The 16,533-nt window shown below is 47.2% G+C and overlaps 1 protein-coding gene and 1 long non-coding RNA gene across 2 annotated transcripts in view; one reads left to right on the top strand and one right to left on the bottom strand.

The window, feature by feature from the left end:
- Positions 1-16,533, top strand: part of KCNK9 (potassium two pore domain channel subfamily K member 9) — a 142,125-nt gene that overhangs the window by 69,551 nt on the left and 56,041 nt on the right. The window lies entirely within an intron of this gene.
- LOC108797430 lies at positions 43-10,045 on the bottom strand. The gene is made up of 3 exons (XR_001941887.1): positions 10,034-10,045; positions 6,481-6,488; positions 43-124 (listed from the first exon to the last, which is right to left on the bottom strand). It is a non-coding gene; the product is annotated as an uncharacterized LOC108797430 (long non-coding RNA).

Here is a 16,533-nt window from a genome sequence, read left to right as displayed (position 1 = left end):
AAGACATGAGATACTGCTACTCTCTCTCCTTGTGCAGGGTATCAGCAGCCTTGCACCGCTCCAGGGCCTCCCGGACAGCTAAAACCGCTGTGAAGGTGCTCCTACCCTGGACCGAACAGTGCTGCTATCTCTCCTTGTGCAGGGTGACTGCTCTTATCTCCGCCCCCCTCCTGTAATAAAGACCAGTTACTGCTGATCTCTCTCATTGTGCAAGGTGACTGGTCCTGTGTCCGTCCCCTCCTGTAATAAAGACCGCTCACTGCTCCTCTCCCTCCTTGTGCAGGGTGACTGGTCTTATCTCCGCCCCCCTCCTGTAATATAGACCTGTTACTGCTGATCTCTCTCCTTGTGCAGGGTGACTGGTCTCGTCTCCGCCCTCCTGTAATAAAGAGCACTCACTGCTACTCTCTCTCCTTCTGCAGGGTAACTGATCTTGTCTCTGCCTCTCCTGTAATAAAGACCGCTCACTGCTGCTCTCTATCCTTGTGCAGGGTGACTGGTCTTGTCTTAGCCTTCTCCTGTAGTTTCCCATAGTGGGTGGGTCCTACTGGGCCCCTCCCACAGCTCTGCTCTCTGCACAGGCAATGTGCAGCACACTGTCGCAATGTCGCTGCTGTTTTTCGAAGGTAACATTCAGGCATTTGGCGCACACAAAGTGGATTTATATCCTTTGTGGCATGTGAGGATTATATTTGAATGAACTTTTTCGTTCCTAGAGCTCAGCAATAAGGCGCTGCGTTCTTTCCACAGCTTTTACAAATAAGCTTGACATTGTCCTCCCAAACGCAACGCCAACTGGAACATTTTAATATTCTTTCCAAACTCTCACATAATGAGCGGCGAACGTTCTCCCGTCTCCCATTCATAGGCAGCTCCCTCGGAATGATGACATGTCTGAGATCTACCCAAATGTTTCCCTTCTAACCATTTCTCTTGGTGTCTTCTGCGGAACATGAAGGGAAACTCAGACGTGAGCTGTGGAGAACTCTGCAATCTTATCTCATGTCTTGGGGATTTGGTGTCCTCTGCGTTTGATTATCCGCGAATTATGTCTCACTGTTATTCTTCCCTGTCTGTATAAACAGGAGGGACATTCTAAAAAATAGATACATCACCGGATTCAACATATTCATCATTTTATACGGCTCGGAGAAGTCTGTGACACACCAGCACAATCACCGCTTCTCGTAATAGACAGTGAATAATGAGGACGGAGAATTCAATGTGTCGTTATTCTCCCCAACGCTCTAGAAAAAGGGGAACCGTGTTATGTAGACACAAGTGGTCGATGTGTTCCGATTCAGAGCTGGGAGATGGGCGCTGTTAGTTTTTAGCTCAATGCTCCCTGTGCAAGGTTGCCCTATGCTGGGGAACCCTCCTCATATTTAGCCTTCCTTGTAACCCCAACACTAACCTTCCTTGTAACCCCAACACTAACCTTCCTTGTAACCCCTACACTAACCTTCCTTGTAACCCCAACACTAACCTTCCTTGTAACCCCAACACTAACCTGCCTTGTAACCCCAACACTAACCTTCCTTGTAACCCCAACACTAACCTTCCTTGTTACCCCAACACTAACCTTCCTTGTAACCCCTACACTAACCTTTCCTGTAACCCCAACAATAACCTTCCTTGTAACCCCAACACTAACCTGCTTTGTAGCCCCAACACTAACCTTCCTCCTTACACCAACACTTACCTTCCTCCTTACACCAACACTAACCTTCCTTGTTACCCCAACACTAACCTTCCTTGTTACCCCAACACTATCCTTCCTTGTTATCACAACCCTAACCTTCCTTGTAACCCCAACACTAACCTTCCTCCTTACACCAACACAAACCTTCCTTGTTAACCCAACACTAACCTTCCTTGTTACCCAAACACTAACCTTCCCTGTAACCCCAACACTAACCTTCCTTATAACCCCAACACTAACCTTCCTTGTAACCCCAACACTAACCTGCCTTGTTACCCCAACACTAACCTTCCTCAAGGATCCTATTAGTGATCAGCCCTAAGTATTAGAGGGATTCTTGTGTTGGACATGACCCAATTTGCAATCTCAGTTTCCTGTAATCTTCCGTCCTGTTACCTGCTGTCTGTGCTGCCTCACATTACATCCCTCATAACCTGGGCCATGTCCTGGATTCTGGAACTAAGGTTATGTAAAACAGGGGCCCTCATTAATATGAGTGACAGGAGCCCGTGTGAGCATCCCCTGCTTCTATTGTGAAAATAATTTTTCGGATTGGAGTGGAGATAGATAGATCATGTGCATATGTCCTATCTATCTATCTATCTATCTATCTATCTATCTATCTATCTATCTATCTATCTATCTATCTATCTATCTATCTATCTATCTATCCATCCATCCATCCATCCATCCATCCATCCATCCATCCATCTATCATATTTTACGTTCTGTATTTTTGTCACACGCATAGAATTTATTATCCACCGAATTGACCCTAGGGAGGTGAACTCTGGTTGCTCTGGGTTAGAGGCCTCAGCAGACCACTCTCGCTCTGGTTGCACTGGGTTAGAGCCCTTGACATATTGTTCTCCCTCTGGTTGCTCCTGGTTAGAGTCCCGGCACATCGCTCTCCCTGTGATCGCTCCTGGTTAGAGTCCCGGCACATCGCTCTCCCTGTGATCGCTCCTGGTTAGAGCCCTGGCACATCTCTCTCCATGTGATCGCTTTTGGTTAGAGCCCCGGCACATCGCTCTCCCTGTGATCGCTCCTGGTTAGAGCACCGGCACATCGCTCTTCTTGTGATCGCTCCTGGTTAGAGCCCCGGCACATCGCTCTGTCCTCTGATCGCTCCTGGTTAGAGCCCCGGCACATCGCTCTTCTTGTGATCGCTCCTGGTTAGAGCACCGGCACATAGCTCTCCCTCTGATCGCTCCTGGTTAGAGCCCCGGCACATCGCTCTCCCTCTGATCGCTCCTGGTTAGAGCCCCGGCACATCGCTCTCCCTCTGATCGCTCCTGGTTAGAGCCCCAGCACATCGCTCTCTTTCTGGTTGCTCTGGGTCGGGGGCCCTCAGCACATTGTTCTTCACATGAAGCAGCTTGGATGGATTGTGTGACGGGGATGGCAGCAGACTGGACTGTGGTTTCACAGCTCCACCGTGAGGCTTCGCAAGGCTCCTGTAATCCTATGACCTAAAGATATTTTCTCCGGACAATGCAGAGCGGTCAGCCAGCGATCGTCATTTCCTCCTCTCCTCATAGAACCGTCTGCGCTGCGTAGAATGAACATTAAAACCTGCAAAAAAAAGCGCATAGTTGTGCCCAACAAATGTTCACACTTCTTACACAAACTTCCGCGTAGGGAGTGAAATTCACCTTTTTATAAACAAATGGAATCTGAAACAGAACAAATGTATCTCGGGGATCGTCTCTTTTGTCTCACCTAGGGGACACCTCACCGCGCGGTAATCATGCACGATTCCGCTCGGATTGCCGCATGGTCAGGAGTCGCCAAGGTGTGAACCGATCGTGCTGTGGGTGCCATTATTTTCTAATGGCACCCCAGTTGCGCTGGGCGGATCGCGCAGTTTCCTCTCTCCGCTGCCCCATGGCCGGGTTCCTCATTTGTACGAAGCAGGGCTAAATGTAGAAAAAAAAACTACCCGCCCGACAGCTGTGCAGCTGGCCGGGCCTCGGTGGCCTTGTGGGAAATCCGGCCCTGTGCACATGTGCTGACATGGAGCATGCTGACAAAAGCAGGTAGCACAGTGTTGGCCGCACTGCTTCCTTCACTGTCCATCACAGACAGTGGGTAGGGAGGTGATGAAGCGGTATTGTTTATCTGTTACGTAGAAATGTCAAATCACCGGGCTGGCTGTGCCACTGTATGTGTCAGGGCTGTGTTATTCTCAGGACTGTATGGGCAGAAATACAAATCTGTGGGCAGTTCAAACAGCTCCCTTATGTATAATTTCTCTGTGTATTTAGCTGTTTGTCAGGAATTCAGGTTTCAGGGCTCGTTCACACCATAGCATCCCAAAATCATGGGATCTGTGCATTTATTGCACAGTGCATGCTCGGTTCGTCATGTTGCCATTCATTATGATTAGGGATGCACCGATACCGATACTAGTATCTGTGCCGATACCTAGTATTTGGACGAATACTCGCCCAAATGCTCCAATGCCTAGCCCGATACCCGAACTTCTGGTATCAGGAAGCCAGACAGCAAGTCATTACCTGTCTCCCAGCTTCCTGATTGGCCAGAAAGCCGACTCCATGCTTCCTCATCACCTGGTGATGAGGGAGCATGGAGACGGGCTCCCACCTAATCAGGAAGCCGGGTGGGGAGTCATTACACGCCGCCCGGCTTCCTTACTGGGACTTCCGGTATTGGTATTCGGTATCGGTGAACACTGAAAAGAAATTTGAATGGTACCCCAATGCACCTCCCATGTGTTGCATTGTGGCGAAAAAAAGTAGTGCATGGATTACTTTTTTTTCCCACCGCACTCCTTGTTATTGCAGCACAGCGCCTTGTGCTGCAATGCATGCCGGCCGGGAGGTGCGTTGGGGTGCCATTTAAGTAAATGGCAATGCAGCGCACCAGGGAACCTAGCTTGCATTGCCATGTGCTGTGTGATAACGTGAGCTGAACGCACGGATCCTGTGCATTTAGCGCAATGCTATGGTGTGAATGAGCCCTAAGGCCCGGTTCACACCTGGGCGTTTTGTAGCGCGTTCGTACCCTCTGCAAAACGCTCAAACACCGAAATCCCATTGTTTCCTATGGGTATGGTTCACACCAGGGCGTATTTCAGGCCATATGAACGCTCTACAAAACGGCCAACGCCAAAGAAGTACTGGAGCTTCTTTGGGGTGTATTTGCCGCGCGTATCCATTGGGATACAGCCAGGTAGCCCTCAGAAACGCGCGTTTGTCGCACGTTTTTTTAACCGCAAATCGAATTTTACCGCAAATTTTTAAGCGACAAACGTGCATATTCGATACGCCTAGGTGTGAACCCAGCCTAACTGAACATAGTTTTATTCTTTTATATTGTTACTTTGTGTTCTGTAAACCACATGACTTTTTTTTCGTTCAATGTGTAACTTTTAAAATGATAGGGAAGGTAACAGGTTCACTTTATAGTAAGTTCTTCCCATCTCTGCGCTGCCCCTATGAGCTGGTGAAGCCCCGCCAACCACTACCCCATCATCTAAATCCTAGTCGGCATTCAAGGCCTGCTGCTCCATCTTCAATTGGCAATAGCTACCGTTGTTCCAGAACCAACTCAATTATACTTGTTGATAAATCTTACCGTGTCTATTGGCACTCAGGATAATTTTGTTTTAACCATGTTGGAAGACACTTGCCCACGTGCTCGTCTCTCTGGTACCCCTAGAGAATTCAAGGCCCTTATTGGCCAAAAATCCTCTCCTGGTGTTAACCGTCATATTGGTCTGAGCAGCCTGAGCAACAACTTGGTCTAAGAGGGGGATTTTCCTTCACTTGCTGTTGTGTGTTCAGAACAGGAAGTGAAGAGAAATCTGTCCAATGGGGCACAGGCACAGCAAAACCTCACAGGGATTCTAACCCTTCTCTACCCTATTAAAATAATTTTGGCTGTATCCTTCAAGTTGTTCTACTGTCTGTTAGCATTGCTGCCAATGATACCAGTGATGGGAGTTATTATTGCAGAATGATGGGAGTTATTATTGCAGAATGATGGGAGTTATTATTGCAGCCACAACTTCAATGGTTGGTGGTTTATTATCGATGCCACGGACACCATTAAAAAAGAAGGTGGGTGGGTTTATTTTTGCTTCTACTGATACCAGTGATGGGGGTTCATTATTTCTGCCTCTGCTCTGTGCAGAACACCACCTCCCAGGATTGTCTATGGACTGTGGCACTGCATGGAGTCAGTACGTAGGTGGATGGAGGGGCCTCTGAGGATGGAGCTTCCTGGAATCAGGTTATCCCTGTTGTTTGCATAATTTTCTGTTTTTGTTTAAGATACATGTGACCATCATCTGATATTTTTTAATTGGAAATTGTAAAAAAAGAAAAGCCCTCAACTCCACTGGTAGATACAAGCAGCGCCCTTGAACCCTTTTAATCTTGAAGCCCCTATTCTACAAGATCGCTATCAAAGCAAATTATATTTCCCATTCACTGCAATACTTACCTTTAACATGGAGATTGCCCCCATGCAGTACTATTTTCTACCACTAGATGTCCTCAGTCTTCTAGGATAATTGACACCCAGCATAATTTAGCCTGGACATCCTCTACAGGGCGTCATGGGCCCATGGTCTCCACATGCCCTACATTCTCAGTGTGGGGCCCCCATTTACACTTGTGTAGCACGTGAACATATGCAAATTCCTGCCATTTTGGCCGCATTTTTAAAAAGCACATGTTTCATCTTCAATGCCATTCATTGTCAATGGCACTCCAACCAAGACATGTGCAAAAAAGTGCATTTAAAACAACGTGCTGAGCTCAAAGCCGGTGAAGGTTCATGAGCTCCTTTGCCATGTTTGTCATGAGTAGGGCAGCCTATTAAAATGAACCTTTACGCTGTATGCCTGAAGACCTGTATATACATCTGTGTGCATGAGCCCTGACAATGACACTGTCCAGTTCAGCCACCAGTCAACCAATGACGCAGTGTGGCTCAGCCACCAGTCAACCAATGACACTGTTCGGCTCAGCCACCAGTCAACCAATGACTCTATGCAGCTCAGCCACCAGTCAACCAATGACACTGTCCAGCTTAGCCACCAGTCAACCAATAACACTGTGCAGCTCAGCCACCAGTCAACCAACAACTCTGTGCAGCTCAGCCACTAATCAACCAACCAATGATGCTGTTTGGCTCAGCCACCAGTCAACCAATGACCATGCAGCTCAGCCACCAGTCAACCAATGACACTGTCCAGCTCAGCCACCAGTCAACCAATAACACTGTGCAGCTCAGCCACTAGTCAACCAACCAACACACTGGACGGTGTGGCTATGTCACCGGTCAACCAATGACTTTGTGCGGCTCAGCCACCAGTCAACCAATAAAGCTGTGTGGCTCAGCCACCGGTCAACCAATGACACTATCTAGCTTAGTCACCAGCCAACCAATGCAACCAATGACTCTATGAGGCTTAACTCCCAGTTAACTAATGACACTATCCAGGCCGCACGGCTTCATTGTTAGCTAGGACACAGGCGGAGGTCAGGCGGGCAAACCGGCCCAATCCTCTGCCTGTTTGGCAAATTGTGAACATCTTGAGTTTGGGCTGAACTCGTGGTTGACCCGAACCCAAATGTCATTCCTAATTGAAATAATAATATGTTATTATCATACTCTGTTATTGTTTGACATTCAGCCATGTCATTGCCTGTTTGTTGCTTGGTTACACTATTAAAAAAAACATACAAACATGAAATTGGCATTTGCGTCGTCTTGTTTTATCAGCCGATTACTCGCCATCATTGCTTTTCTGGTTTAACTGTAATTATTAGCTCTTCTATTATCTTCTTTATTACCATGAGTGCTGCATTATTGATTATGTTACAAAAGATACAAGGCAGGAATTCAATATTTCATGTCCTGTAGTGATCCTCCGACGTGTAATGCTTTAAGTACAGAGAGCATTCAACGGATATGACCGAGGAAGGTTCATCGGAGTGCAAACATTTTATCCGTCCTTTACGACCATCAGCCATACACTTATACACTACACTATAAACAACCTCAAAGATAATAAATAACCCAGAAGCCACAATTTACATCATTCTAGGTTATTGAAGCTGAACTCCGTCCTTCCCTTCAACCTTGTACCGACTCCTCTCCTGGACTGAAATGGCCTCCTCTGATTTGAGCTTCTCACAATGTGCATTAGAAGCTGCAGCAAGTCAGATAGAGCCCGCCTAATTTCCTGGATGGAGGACCTCCCCATCCTGAATGTCCTTGGTTCTCTGCTCTTTCAATCATGGAGGCTCAGCATCACATTTGGACGTTACCTCGGATTGAAAATACTAAGGATGCACCGATACCGGTTTTTCGGTATCGAGTACGAGTACCGATATTTTGCTTTCGGTACTACCTGATACCAAGTACTGATACTGTTGCTCCTGCTGGCATAGAGCCAGCTGCCCGAGCAATCAGGAAGCTGGGTGGCAAGTAATGACATGCCACCCGGCTTCCTGATTGCCCCGAGAAGTCGGCTCCATGTTGTTTGGCCGGCTTGTTTGTGATTGGCCAGGAAACCGGCTTCCCAGCCAATCAAGAAGCCGAGCGGGCAGTCATGACCCACCTACCTCCATTGTAATTGGCTGGAAAGCTGGCTTCACTGCCAACCAGCATCAAGCCACCTGTTCAGCCGGCTCGATGCTGATTTGCAAGGAGCCGGCTGTTTGGCCAGTTTGATGCTGATCAGCGTGGAAGCTGGCTTCCCGGCCAAACAGCAGTGAACCTGGCTTCCTGGCCAATCAGGAAGCAAGGAGGCGGGTCATTACTTGCCACCAGCGTCCTGATTCCACGGGAAGCTGGCTCTATGTTCCCCTACGGCACTGCCGGTAAGAGGAAATCTTCCTCTGACCGGAAGTTCTGGTATCGGGGAAGGTATCAGAGCATTTGGGTGAGTACGAGTACCCACCCTAATACTCGGTATAGGCACCGAGACTAGTATCGGTATTGGTGCATCCCTAGTAAATGCATCCTGTCTAGGAACACCCACTTCCACAGATTGACACCCACCCATTAAGGAATTTTGATATATGCATAACTCCTCCCAAGAGCCAACCCACTGCTTCCATCTAGGCTGAGGGCTCTTCAGAGGAGTACTAATGAAGGGTGCTGTGATGTTTTCAGGAAGCTATGTACAGCACCCTGCCAGCAACTCCTTCCAGGAACACCTGAACTTTCCCGGTGGACAGAACATGATATGGGAATTATGGCTTGGAGATCTCACTTTTGGAGTATTCAAAACATATCAGGAACCAGGGCCCACCAGGCTCCTCTTATAAATAAAATGTCACTGTTATGTAAACTGTTACGAAAATGTGCCGAAACTAACGAAAATATGTATTTCGTCCGAATCCGAATCCGAATTGAGTTCAGTTACGAATTACGAAATACGAAATAACGGATATTCCGAAACGAAACGAAACAGAACAAATTTTTTGATGGCGCACAAGTCTAATGTAAACAGACTTTTTTGGGTGAATACATAACTGGTGTTGGTTTAATATGTGCCAGGTGTTCCGCAGTGAAGGGCCTGTCGATATTCTTTGATGGGCTTCATCCCGGGTGAGCACATTAAACAGAAGAAGGGAGAGAGAGATGACATACATTAAATGTCATGTACAATGTTTTCCATTACCTCATGGTAAATTCATCTCTTCCAAACCTGCTTTGCTAATGAAGCTCTCTCGGAGAGATCTATTTTCCCCACAATTAGGACTGACATTAGTAAAGCAGATATGGCAAATAAAATTACACATCATAAAACTGTCTCGGTGAACTTCCCGAGCTGATCGCTTTAGCTCCACTCAATAAAACGTCTGGAGTTCCCGAACCCCTGAATGATGGACGGGTTCATTATTTTGACTCCATTTCACTCTGTACATAAAAACTCAAAACATAAATCACATCAAACATACATGTCCACGGGCATCTCATGAATATTTACAGTTAAAGGGCGACTGTGGGAAGCACTCAGGGCGAGTGCTGTTCTTTAATTGAAATATAGACGAGAAGAAATGGAGATTGAACAAAGCTTGAGATGGGGGCAGTGGTGTATTTTGCTTTTGTGCTGACCTAGGCAAGACTCAACTCGGGCACCCCCCTCAATTTCAGGGGGTTTCAGGAGGACTGTGCAGAGTACCTGCATGAGCTACATGAGCTGCTCCTTTTACCTGCAGCCCGAAGTGCCATCAGTACCAACAGGATAGATTGCAGCCCCCAGCCTGCTTCTGGGACATCCCACCATCAGATCACTTGCTATGGCCAGCTCCAAGCCACCCACTGCTTCTCCTCCTCTTGTACAAAGCAAGCCAAACCGCATCTCAATGGGCCCACCCCTCCACTGGGCAGCTCTCTAATTAGGAGCAGCCGCCTAGTTTGCCTCATTAGGAAGCCGCCGCTGCCTGATTCTTTGCCGCCCAGCCTCGGCCCACGCGGCAAGTGCCCAGTGTAGTCCGGCCCTGTCCGCCTCATTGGTTTGGGGCGGCGTTTCCTGCCGCCCCCCTGGAAAGGGACGCCCTAGGCAAATGCTTAGTTTGCCTTGCGGTAGATACACCCCTGGATGGGGGAGAATCGTTCTGAAGAAGCTGGTACGTTCCTTTAAGGCACAGAGAACCAAACAATGGTGGCTTTACATGACTTAACCCTAAACCTTCTTCACACGCAGACCATAAGAATGAATGGTTAATCCACCCAACAGAAATATTTTAGTTATAGTTTGAGCCTGGTGGATTGAGTCAAGCTCTCACTTCCTATATGTCTTGGATACTCCAACTATCCTTCATCCACCTGTGAAGTCTGGGTGATCAGAGATGATTGGAATCCCTCATAATGGGCACAGTAGATGTACAGACCTGAGAACTCAGCATAGGGTTGGTGCAAGCCCCTCATAATGGGCACAGCAGGTGTACAGACCTGAGAACTGTGCCCATATTGAGAAACCCCTCAGTATGGGCGCAGAAGGTGTGCAGACCCAGAAATTCATCACAAGGGTGGTGGGAACCCCCTCATAATGAGCACAACAGGTGTAAAGACCCGGGAATTTGCCACAGAGATGGCAGGAGGCCCTAATAATGCAACCAGCAGGTTTACAGACCCAAGGACTCAGTGCAGGGAAAGTGGGAGCCCCTCATGAAGGGCAGAACAGGCGTTTAGACCCAGAAACTCAGTGCAGGGATGGTGGGAGCCCCTCATAATGGGCACAGTAGGTGTACAGTCCTTGGAGCTCAGCATAGGGAGGTTAGGAGCCCCTCGTAATGGACACAGCAGAACCCAGAAAAGGGAGGTGGTAGCCCCTTATTATGAGCAGCTATTAATATTCAACTGGGATTGAATATTGTTAAATATGCTCCATAGCTTATACAATCTGTTTCTTCTGTTCCACTGAGTGCCAGGAAGATGCCCCAACATGTAGATCCACACAGGTAGCACAGCCACCTTAATCCAATCACCATGGAAAGGCAGCTGTTGATTACGCAAAGGATAGAGGTGTGAAAGATGTGGAACCATCCTTTTCTAGACAGTCAAGATATGCCTTCACACGTTCCATGGTGATTGGATAAAGGTGACTGTGATACCTGTGTGGATATAAATGTTGGGGTATCTTCCTGACACTCATCAGAACTGAAGAAGTGGCTCGGAGAAGCTACAACATGTCTTCAAGGGTACAGAACAAGTCCAGCTGAATGTGACCAACTACTACTAGCTATCCCATGACCTGGATAAATGAAAGCCTTCACAGACATGTCAAAGCAGATATTGATGGTCCAAGAACAGGATGAGATGTGTGAAAGGTGTGGAACTGCCCTGTTCTAGTCACATTATTCAAACCTTTGGTGTCCTAGGTCAATCATGATCTACCTGGACACATTCCATGGCTATTCGATTGAGGTGGCTGTGCTACCTGTGTGGATAAAAATACTGAAGTATGTTCCAGACACTCATTAGAACTGAAGAAGTGGCTTGGAGAAGCTACAAAACAGCTTCAATATTACAAAACAAATCCACTTGAATGTCACCGAATACTACTAGCTACACCATGAACTGGATCAATGAGAACCTTCACAGACAAGGTAAATATTTCAAGTTATTCTTTAGGTGGACTTACTTAAAGTCCACCTAAAACTGCATGTCCATCTAAGAATACCCTGTCTACAGGGTGACAACTCTACTGTGGTTTCGCTACATAAAATGTATAATTTGTCATACATAGCAATTGTTTTAGCACATTTAAAGACCTACCTCCATTCTTCTTTAGCTTATTTGTTTGAGTGTTCAGGGTGTGGTGCAGAGGCATAACTAGAAATCAGAGGGCCCCATAGCAACATTTTGTATGGGGCCCTGTGATTTCTAGTTACGCCCCTTGCAGAGCCCACCTGAGATCCCAAACAGCCCACCCAAAAGTGACCCTGCAGAGCCCGCCATAGACTCTCTATGGTAGCTCAGCAGGGTCTCAGGTGGGCTGGTCACACCCCTGCACACCTCTTACCTGTCAGCCCCGATCCGCTGTCAGCCTCCTCCACCGCCGAGCCCCGCCTCCTCCTCTATGGTCGCTGGTTGGCCCCACCTCCTCCTCCATCACCGGGCCCCGCCTCCTCTTCCGCTGCAGACACTGGGCCCCGCCTCCTCCACTGCTGCAGACGCCAGGCCCAGCCTCCTCCTCTGCAGCAGCTGGCTGTCACTAACTGACAGGTTGTCATTGATCTGAGCAGCGGCACGTTCCTCCTCAGAGCCGCCAGTGAGAGCCAGCAGTCTGCAATGCCATAGCGACCCAGGCGGCCCTCACAGCATCAGGGGAACCCCTTTGTTTCTCATCCTTGCCGAGCTCCCCTGTGCCCTGAGCTCGGAGTGGCCGCCTGGGTCGCTATGGCAATAGTTCCACCACTGCTGTGGTGCATGCTTTCTAGGTCTGTGGCTCTTACTTGGTGTATTCACTGTAGAATGAACAGTGTTGTTACACTGTTAAAGGAAGTGGATAAATAACACATATACTGGCAGGTAACATAGTAACATAGTATTTGAGGTTGAATAAAGACATAAGTCCATCAAGTCCAACCTGTTGTGTGCATGTATATGGTTCTACTGATGTGTGCGTATGTATAGGTCCCTGTGTGATCACATTTTTAATAGTTCCTGTACCCCTTTATATTACGGTCCATAAGGAAATCATCCAAAAGCTTCTTGAACGATTCCACACTCTTAAGATGCCCATACACCTTACTATTATCTGCAGATTTTCTGTGGTCAGATGGAAAAAGTGCAACAGATTGGCCCAGTGGGAGATTACTCCATCCACACAGTTAAGTGCAGATGGAGGAATCTGTTGCACCTTTTCCATCTGACCAAAGAAAATCTGCAGATAATTGTAAGGTGTATGGCAGCTTTAGCTGAGATCACTGCCTATGGCAACAAGTTCCAGACACTAACCGCTCTAACTGAGAAGAACCCCCTTCTCCCCTTGTGCTGACATTTTTTTCCCACCAGTTTTAGGTGGTGGCCTCTAGTCTTTGTTATGGAGTTAATCGTAAAGAGTTTGTTGCTAATGTTGCTATTGCCGTTAAACATCTTGTACATGAGAATCATATCCCCCTTAATCTCCTACTTCCAACGAGAACATATTTAAATGTAGTAGCCTCTTCTCATTGCTCTGGTCCTCAATCCCCTTATTGAGCTTGGTTGCCCTTCTCTAGTTTATTAGGTAATAGGGAACTGCTGTGTTAATGCTGGTAACAGACTCCATTATGGATGTCATTTTTTATTGTGCCCACTTTATTAAATGGTCCACTTTTTGATGCACTGAACTGACCTGTTGCTGGGGTTATTGATACATGTATATACACTGAGTGGCCAGTTTATTATGACCACCTGATGTTTGTAGGCAAATTAGCTATAATTTTGCGCTGAAGATAGAGGGCCAGACCATTATAAATAGGGAAGCAGGTTGTTTACCACGACAGTAGAAGTGATTTGTTTCTGAAGATACGGGGAAACAACGCGATGTAACAGCCTTTGAGCGGGGGATGATTGTTGGCGCTCGGAGCCATGGGGCGAGTATCAGCAAAACAGCAGAATTCGTTAAATGTTCAAGAGCAGCTGTTGTTAAAGTGTTTAAAGACCGGACTGTCAGCCAAAAATCTGGGTCTGAACGTGCGAATTGTGGCCGTCAGCGACTAGTCAATGTTAGGGCAGAACGGAGAGTGGCAAGACTGGTACAAGACAACAGAAGGGCAACAGTGCAGCGTCAGATTCCTCGCATCACCTTTCATCATCTCGTGGAGTCATCTCGTGGCCCAAAGAAGTACTGATGGGGTGGTCATAATAATCTGGTCACTCAGTGTATATTATATGCTTCATGGGGTTCTTGCAAACCCCAGGGATAAGAGGTCAGACTGTCAGTGTGCGGTGAAGGTCAGGAGCCAATGTGCCAATCCATGCCCCAAATCCATCCTGTAATCTTGTATTCCGTACCTGACCGCTGCTATTCTGGCCGTGTTAAAAGCAAGTAATTGTAAAGGGTGAAAATGCATTGACGATGTAAGTGTCAGCTCCCCCGGGAGGACGGCGCTTGCAGAGGATTATGGGTGCAATGCAGACAGCAGAGGCATGCAATTCTTAGGTACACAAAGCTTCATGCGTCTTTCCCTAACAGAGTCAGTTTGAGAAGACGGACAGCTTTGTTCTGAGTAACCTACAGTAACCAATCAGGCATTGTTCTCACCGCTCTCTGTAATGTGATTGGTTCCCATGGGTGACCGCACTCTCGTCTTTTGCTTTTGCTATACAAATCCAAATATAGCTCTTTTGTCAAATCCTTCAAGCAGACATTGCATTACAATTCTGGGTCCGCTTTGCTGACAGCCTCCCCAAATAAAAGAATGCTTGAAGCAGAGCTCCAGGCAGATGAAATACTTATATAAGAGCTGTGCATTTCTGTCCATCCAGTTCGGACATTTACACAGCTCTGCCCTGCAGCACAGTTTGATTTTAGTCTGCTGCAGCTTATCAACACCTACAGGTCTTGCCTCTCACCCAGCTTGTGATCGGACAGTGAAAGGAGAAGCGTCAGACTGATGAGTTCATGGATTGAGCCTCCATGATTGAAAGAAAGAACTGAAATCTAAAGAATGAAAGGGGTAGGTCAGTGACAGTCAGGCTGAAGAGGAAACGAGTTGGATGATGCTGGCCAGAGTTCAGCTGAAAGAGATGATTTCACTTACTTCCTGTTGTGTCTCCCAGACAGAAAGTAAAGGGAAATCTCCCCAATGGGACAGAGAAGAAAAAAAAAAAACTTACATTCCCCTATCTATTAAAAAAGGGTCCTGCCATGAAGGTCCTTCTTGTTATAGGGTGACAACAATGTGTCCCTGGAGGTCCTGCCATGAAGGTCTTTCTTGTTATAGGGTGACAACAATGTGTCCCTGGAGGTCCTGCCATGAAGGCCCTCCTTATTATAAGGTGACAACAATCTGTCCTTCAAGATCTGCCATGCAGGTCCTTATTGTTATACGGTGACAACAATCTGCCCATAGACATCCTGCCATGAAGGTCCTTCTTATCATAGGAGGCCAACATTCTGTTCCTGGAGATCTAGCCGTGAAGGTCCTTCTTGTTATAAGGTGACAGCATTCTGTCCCTAGAGATCCTGCATGAAAGTTCTTCTTGTTATACGGTGACAGCATTCTGTCCCTGGAGATCTAGCCATGAAGGTCCTTCTTGTTATAGGGTGACAACATTCTGTCCCTGGAGATCCTGACATGAAGGTCCTTCTTGTTATAGGGTGATGGCTTTCTGTGTCCCTGGAGATCCTGCCATGAAGGTCCTTCTTGTTATAGGGTGATGGCTTTCTGTCCCTGGAGATCCTGCCATGAAGGTCCTTCTTGTTATAGGATGACAACAGTCTGTCCCTAGAGATCCTGCCACCTAGGTCCTTCTTGTTATAGGGTGACAACAATCTGTCCATAGTCATCCTGCATGAAGGTCCTTCTTGTTATAGGAGGAACGCATTCTGTCCCTGGAGATCTAGCCGTGAAGGTCTTTCTTGTTATAAGGTGACAACATTTTGTCTCTGGAGATCTAGCCGTGAAGGTCTTTCTTGTTATAAGGTGACAACATATTGTCCCTGGAGATCCTGCTATGAAGGTCCTTCTTGTTATAGGGTGATGGCTTTCTATCTCTGGGGATCCTGTCATGACGGTCCTTCCTGTAATAGGATGACAACAGTCTGTCCCTGGAGACCCTGCCACGTAGGTCCTTCTTGTTATAGGGTGATGGTTTTCCGTCACCGGAGATCCTGCTATCAAGGTCCTTCTTGTTTTAGGGTGATAGCATTCTGTCCTTAGAGATCTTAGGGTGGGAGTGTTTAGGAATTTCTCCTCTACATTACAGACAGGAGTTCCCAGACCCCCAGAGTACTGCCGGAAGGGAATAAGGGGAATAAAGCAATGTCTGCATGAAAAGCTAACACCTCGAGCAAGAGAGCTGTATTCATTTGAAGGCTTCATTCTCACTTATGACTGGATTGTAGCTTTATGAGAGATAAAAGATGGCAGATCTATAGACACAGGCAGTAAAAAAGAAGACACGGGAGCAAATAGGCACGGAGCTGTGACAGTGTACTTCTCATGGCCTCCTTTTGAATTGTCAGCTATCCTGATGACCTTGAACTAACGGCTCATTATTTCCCAGAGGTCCTCACACCTGACACTGTGCTGAAAACTTTCCCATTACCACCCCTTTGTTGGTGACATACTTCATAGTGTGCTATACAGGCCAGGCCTGCTCACATCTTTTATGTTCTTCTCAAT

The sequence above is a fragment of the Nanorana parkeri genome, unplaced genomic scaffold, assembly GCF_000935625.1.
Source record: "Nanorana parkeri isolate BGI_ZX_2015 unplaced genomic scaffold, ASM93562v1 scaffold1275, whole genome shotgun sequence".
Lineage (NCBI taxonomy): Eukaryota > Metazoa > Chordata > Amphibia > Anura > Dicroglossidae > Nanorana > Nanorana parkeri.
Note: the sequence above shows the minus strand (reverse complement) of the source record. Positions and strands in the feature narration are given on the sequence as shown.